Source organism: Athene cunicularia (assembly GCF_003259725.1).
Source record: "Athene cunicularia isolate RWA chromosome 6 unlocalized genomic scaffold, athCun1 chr6_part1, whole genome shotgun sequence".
Taxonomy (NCBI): domain Eukaryota; kingdom Metazoa; phylum Chordata; class Aves; order Strigiformes; family Strigidae; genus Athene; species Athene cunicularia.
Genome location: NW_020799105.1, coordinates 7,828,746 through 7,835,983, shown reverse-complemented (window position 1 = coordinate 7,835,983; position 7,238 = coordinate 7,828,746).

Below are 7,238 nucleotides of genomic sequence, written 5' to 3'. Positions count from 1 at the left end.
TTGAAAAGGGCAGCAAGGACAAGAAGAAAGTAAAGAGAAAACCAGTAGAAAAGATGTTGCCTGTTTCAAATCACTAAGACCTCCCACACTGGAAAACTTTGCTATCAAATTTGAGTGTGATAACAAAGTGAAACCAAGCTCTAGTTTTGTCACAGATATGTCCAACAAACACTAATTTTCAAACAGAAATACAGTATATCTAATCAAAACTTGCCCTAAAGGAAAAGTTTTGTGGGATTGAATGAAATATTTCTAGAAATGTGATCCAATAAAACCCCTCCTATCTGCCACCACAGCATGGTCTCTCTAAACAGCCACTTCTCTCTTTGACTGTAAGCTCCTGCAAGGAACAGAAGTCTGCTCCTCAGCCAGAGAACTGCAGAGCCGGAGACAGCCCATGGGAACAGGAGATCCCTGTCAAAGATTGCCCAAGTTGCCAATCCAAAGAGCACAAACTGAGAACACGGACTGTGCACCCACCAGAACCAGAGCTCTACACATCCCTTTAGAGATGGCTGTGACAGTCATAGTGTTTCTTACTGAATGGTCGCAGCACTTACTCAGCACATGGAAAATCTGTCATCAGTGCTCACATCAAATCCACAACCTCCTTAGACTCAGAGCGCTCCAGCCAGAAGGCTATTCAGAGTGACAGAAGCATTGTCTGTCCCTTCCGATAAAGACCCTTCACAGAAAGTAATTCAATGTTAATTGGACCAAAACAGAACTGAAAGGTTATATGGTTCCTTAAGTAGCATACTACTTAAGATGTTAATTTACATTTAAGGAGTTTTTATCCAGTGGATGTATTGCACAACCAAAGACGTGAATAAAGTTCTAGGAGCAGAAATCATGACTCAAGTATACTGTTTCCCAGATGAGCTTCATCACCCCATCCTACAAAATCAAGCCTCTAGAGATTCTTTTTGGCCCACAGATCTCAAATGCTTTTCTTTATAAAATAGCATTAGTTCAGAAGCAGAAAGGGAAATCATTCCACCACAAAGTCAGAAGACTGTGCTAATTTGTTACTTTGTCAAGAGACAGCTGAGGATCAGCTCTCAGGGTGATCTTAGGATCACTGTCCATAGCAAGTGTTAAAAACACTAACTTTTTTTCTATAAAATGCCCACAATTGCCCTTTCAATGAAAATAGAGAACCTTACTGAGATCCTTGAAATAAAGAAGTATATATGCTCATCTCTAGGTATGAACCCAAAACACAGTAGGCATGAACATAGGCCAGTTCCAGAGAGTAGTTTCAGGTATAACACAGAGTATTATACTGGCTAGTTAAGGGAAGATTTATTGCTCTCAGATCCCGCCCTGAGACTCCCAGCCCGTCCTCAGACACTGCAGAAGAAGCCTGCATACCCAACACAGGTATTGGCATTTTGTTTTGGGCATCAGGCACCTAAACAGTTAAGTCCTACATTGGATTTGGTACAATTATTTTCACAGTATGCTGGCACAAACATGTGGATGAAATCATGGATATTATATTACTAGCTTTAATTAACTAAAAGAAAACATATACTGTTCTCTCTGAGGATCGACTAAGATGTAATGAAAATTATTAAGTCTATAGAGCCACTGTGCAGCTAGCATGGGAATAAAAATGTTATTTTACAGTGAATGATTATATTCATTAATACAGCTAACCAGAGAGTGACTTAAACCTCCATTTGCAACTTTTCATTTCTGTGTACTTGAAGACATGTTTCTATTAGCAACGGTAGTAATTCCTTTGTTCTGATGCAGTTTGGAGTAAATAAGAAAAATCCCCAGTGTTACTGGTAATTTGCATATAGATGTTGACCTGTAAGATGAAAACCAAAATCGGCCAATACGTCTATTTAAGTCATTTATCTAAAGCCTTTAATTCTATGTTCATCTTGCTGCTTGAATTACTAGTTCATATTTACTTTTCAAAGGCTTTAATGCTATATGTCCACTAGATCTTCATATAAAGTACTCACTAGATACAAAAGTTTTGATCCATTATGGATATTTTGATCCATTATTGATTATTCACTTAAAACCTGAGAAAATTAATTTATTCAAAATCATGCTGAGAAAATAAGCAGCTATTTGTTTCTACACACATTACTCTACATCTCAGAGCATGCCAACAGTTGAAATTCAATGCCTTTCCTCATATAATTTCATCCATGTGGATGCAGATATTCCACTCCAAAAATTGACTGTCCTAACAGGTCATTACTTCACAATGTTTCTCAATGTGTTTTTGCAAGGACATTTTCTAACCCTGTAAAATATTGATGTTTCTTATCAAAGTATACTATCTTTTAGGTCTATCCTGGAAACCCTTTATATAAATTTATTGCTATGCTTTACTTCTAAGTTCTCCTTGCATCCCCAAGGCCCTCTTTTCCAGACCAACCCAAATACCCTGACTGACCTTGCCACTATAAAGCCAAGCTATAAGCTGGGACATCTTCCCTTACAGTGCAATTCAGACACTGTGTCTTTGACCTTCATCAGTAGTTGACATTTGCCATGAAAAAGTAGCCATGCAATTATTTTAATGCTGATCTTACTTAAAATTAGTTATTAATTCAATTTTACTTCAGCAAGATGAGGATTTCTTCATCCTATACACTTTATGAAAATGCAGGACAGCTAATTTCCCTCTAAAAAAAGGCAGAGTGGGAAGTGAAGGTGCTGTAGCAAAGAAAGGCAGGCTGGATAAACCCAAAGAGGGAGCCCAAAGAGGAAGCCCAGTTTAGAGAGGGCTTAGACCTTATGACTGTGCTCTGATCGTGTAATACAGCATAAGACTGCTCCGATTTACAAATATGCTCTCAAAATACAAAAGTGAAGTTCCCTCGCATCTAAATTATGGCTGAAACTTCACAAGACTTTAATAAGAAAGTACTGATATTTTTCCCATTAATGGAAAACTGAGTAGGTGTTACAAATAACCATTAAGCACAACCTGAAAAATGTAACTTACAGGGAGGGCTTTGGACCAGAAACACTTATTCAGCCATTACATTAATACTGATTTGATATTACTTGCTTCAGTGAGGCCTTTTGAAGAATGTTCTGCATCCTAACACTCAGCATTTGAAAGTCATAACAGAAACCGAGCAAGCTCTGTTATTTGGATTTGTCCTAGTGAATTTATTCCTGATTCCTAGCTAGCCACAAAAATTTATGTGGAAAAAAATCTTTCACAGAGCATAACTGAAGCTAACAAAGTACCTGCTACATATCATATATGAATATTTAACATAGTATAAGCTTGGATTTGGCAGGGTAAGCCTAGGTAACAGTTCCAAAAATATCAAAATATAATATTGAAAACTTGAGAATTAAGAGCAACTTTTACAATATGCAGCCTCTTATTCTTCTGCTACAATATGACTGTTCTGGGTGAAAAATCTTCAGACTGTAAGCATAAAAGCTTTTATATCAAATCACATTTTAAAATGTTATTCAAAATTATTCTGTTGTCATGAAGGAACACTATAGCCTTCAAAATACTCCTTTTAGAATTGTCCCAGATAATTGACAGGGTGAAAGAACATTGGTTAGTTTCTTAAATTATCACATAGAAGAGCCTGTAAATAGATTGAATTTACTCCATTTCCATGAATTGGCCTACCTGGTTACGCAGCACAGCATGTTGCAAAATGCATACCTAGAAGAAAAATTACCTGAATGAGCTCCAAAACCGTATTTCTCTTTATCTGCTATAGTTCCACAAACTGCAACTCACACAGATATACCTTTTTCCATTTAGACTTCAAATTCTTATCTGCAAGTTACAGTCTGTAGAGCCGAAACTACGGTTTAGTGAACACAGTAGCAGAAAAGACTGACTAGTTCTGATAAAACACAGAGAAAAGAAAGATTAAGCCTTTATTTAAGAAAATGGTACTGAGATTACTTGGGATACAAATTCATACAGGTATCTCTGTCCTCCAGCTGACATTTGATAAATATTTCAATCTTTTAAATTTGTAGTACAGAATTTTACTTCTTGGCTTAAAATGACTTTGAAAGAAACTAAAGCACATCAACATTTTGTGGATTATCGTGGAAACAAATAGTTCTGTCTTCTGGTGGTGCCATACAAATACATCTGCTGGCTTGCTAATTTGAATCCAAATGGACCCATGAAGCAAACTTGTTCAAGCTGTTGTCTACTAGAAGATGTAGCTGTTGTTTACTATAAGATGTAGGAATAATTTTCTCCCTCTTATAGAAAGAGACAACCAGAGCACACTTTTTTCTTGTATGGATTTTTTTCAGCACATAAGTAGCTCAAGATGATGGGCCTTTGATTGATAAAATATGCTATGGGTTGCATACCTGAGTCTGGATGCATGTCTCTGCATACATAGATCTTGTACATCATGTTAGCAGCTATTAGCAAGTTTTAGTTTATGTTGGCTATGAAGGGTCACAAAAGACCATACAATAGGAAAGTTTCTCCTCCTACACTTCCCTTGATCTACCATGATGATCATTCAGCACAAAAAAAATTATACTTTGGAAGTTCACTTCCTCTTTAAAAAGATTCTAAAAATTGTCAGTTAAACCAATTTTTAGTGGTTGTGCATTACCATTGAACCGAAATTCTTAAATCACCTTTTTACTTAAGTTTTAAACCAGCAAACAAAAACTCTTGGATTAAAAGATCAGGTTTAGTCTTTGCATTTGTACTTTCTGCTGTGTTCCAAAAGGAGTAATTAAGTCTCATGAATTAGAAGTTATTGACATGTACAGATTCACAGATTAACATAGCCTTTACTTTAAACTTGATACTTGCCTTTGCTGACCAAAAGGTTATGATGTAAATGTTCAAGAAGTTGTATAGTTTAATGGACATGTGTTCAGAGTCTTAAAATTTAAGTTTTTTAACAGGTGAATGACATTTCTTATTAAACAGATCTACAGATTAAAGCTGTTTTAAACGGTGTTATATGCCAAACTGTTCTAGACTGGAAACTGAAATTTAATGAATTTGGAGAAAACCACCATTTTATAATTGTTTTGTTTTGTAACACAAAGGAGAAAGGATTATAAGTGTTTTGTATTTCAAAAACTAACTCATTTATTAACCTGTGGTAATAGGATGTGTATTTAATGAGCTGAATTAATGGCTTCCTGGTCCCTCTGTCCTTCAGTGTTTCAGAACTCATCTGTTACAATTAATTGTACACTTTCTCCATGGATTCAAATAGGAGAAGTTTTCATGATTTTACAGTGAATTAAACAGAACACTCAAAACAGGGCATCTTGTCTGAGATCATATTTACCAAAAGCTGGCCTGGCAGTTAAAAATATTGTGGTGTCAGATTTGTAGTTTGAGATTTCAACTAACTCAATCATATGACGCTCAGTAATGGAAACTGGCAGTAAGCATATACCACAGGCTGTCACTGATAAAACTGTAACTTCTGGAATTGTATAGGAATGTTCCTACATAATACATATTCTTACCTTACACTGTAGGTTTAGACAAAGGATTCACTTCATCATCATTCTTTTGTTTCAAGCATTGTTTAGGATATCAGTATCAGAACAAGTTCTTCACAGCCTGTTGAGGCTGACAGACAAATTACCTTACTGTTTTTTTGCCAGACACTTAGCATAAATGAATCCCCCATTGATGTCATCTACTTAACAGAGTCATGTTATACCTTGCAAAGGAAATAGTAGTTTGTGAATGAGGGCTATGTTAAACCTAAACTCAGTTGTCTGCATGAAACATCCTCTGGGGGCAAAAAACTTCACATTTATAATAGAAGTGAAAATATGGAATTTGTACATAAATCAGTAGAACTCAGAAAATTCAGAGATAAATCAAAACTTGCCTCAGTACTCTCCACTGTTATTAAAATACAGAGCCATACAGACTGATAAGACTATGTTCCAGAGGTTTCTGCACTACTGGAACAAAAGAAGGATCCTGTGGCCTTACACTTAAGCTTTCTAATTTATGTCAGGAATAAATCGGGATCTCCAATGTAGGTATGTAATAAGAGCACAAGTTACTTTGAAGGATGACACGATAATAAATTTTCTACAAGCATCTTAATTTTTCTGTTTAGGAATGAATTGCATTCTGGAAAAACTATTTTTGAAAGGGTTAGTTTATTAACACATGCATTTGGTGTTTTCTTAACTCCAGTGTTTCATATCACATTATGAAAGTTTTTTTCAAGAATGGGTAATTCTTTGTTATTTGTTAGGGAAGGTGCAGGAAGTAATATTAATAACTGGTACCACAATTCCCAGTTAGCATAGATAAATTAATATCTACAGGTTAATTTCTAACCCCCTTGCATCTCCAAGCTTAATTATTAAGTCTTTTTTTCTTATGGTCAAAAAGAGCTCTTTGCATCAAAACTGCAATAACATCGAATGCTTTTCTAGCACGTTATCACAAAACAAAAGCATCATTCACCTTCTCTTGTATTGAGCTTTTTTGTGTCTTTGGATGGTCCTTCGGCTTAGCACATTCTTGGGCTTTTTTTGCTGACAATTCCTGATTCAAACTTCACTGTCAGCTCAAGTGCCCTGTTTCCTGACTGGCTAGATGTGCAGAAGGGGTCAGACTAGGAAAAGCAGGTAAAGATAGAGGTTGAAAACAGTAAATAAACCAAGTAGAATGTAGAAAATATTTTGTTTATAAGAATCTGTGCTAAATCAAATTAGTTCATTGTGAAGATGCTCACAAAACAAAACACTGAGCAATTAAAACTCAAACACAACATTCCTGCATGGCAAGGCACGCACTAGTAGCACAATAAAGCCATGCCAGCATGCTCATCTGCCACAGCACAAGCCAGCACTCCTCCAGGACAGCTCCAGCTGCCTCCGCAGCTAGGCTGAGGAGTGCCTTACTCCTTCTACTGAATTACTGCACATAGCTGCTCAGGGGTTATATATACAGTGCTGTGTTGATATGGACATGACCTGAGAAAAATGTGGGGGTGGATGAAGAAGAATACCGGACAACTCAACAGATGAACTTGTGGCTCCAAGATTGGCGTTTCTGTCAGGGCTTTGGATTTTTCAATCATGGGTTGGTATATGGGGCACCAGACCTTCTGGCATTAGACAGAATGCACCTGTCCCTGAGGAGGAAGAGGATCTTGGGGCAGGAGTTAGCTGGGCTCGTTGACAGAGCTTTAAACTAGATTTGAAGGGGGAAGGGGACAAAACATCGGCCCATCTGAAGTGCATGTATACCAATGCAC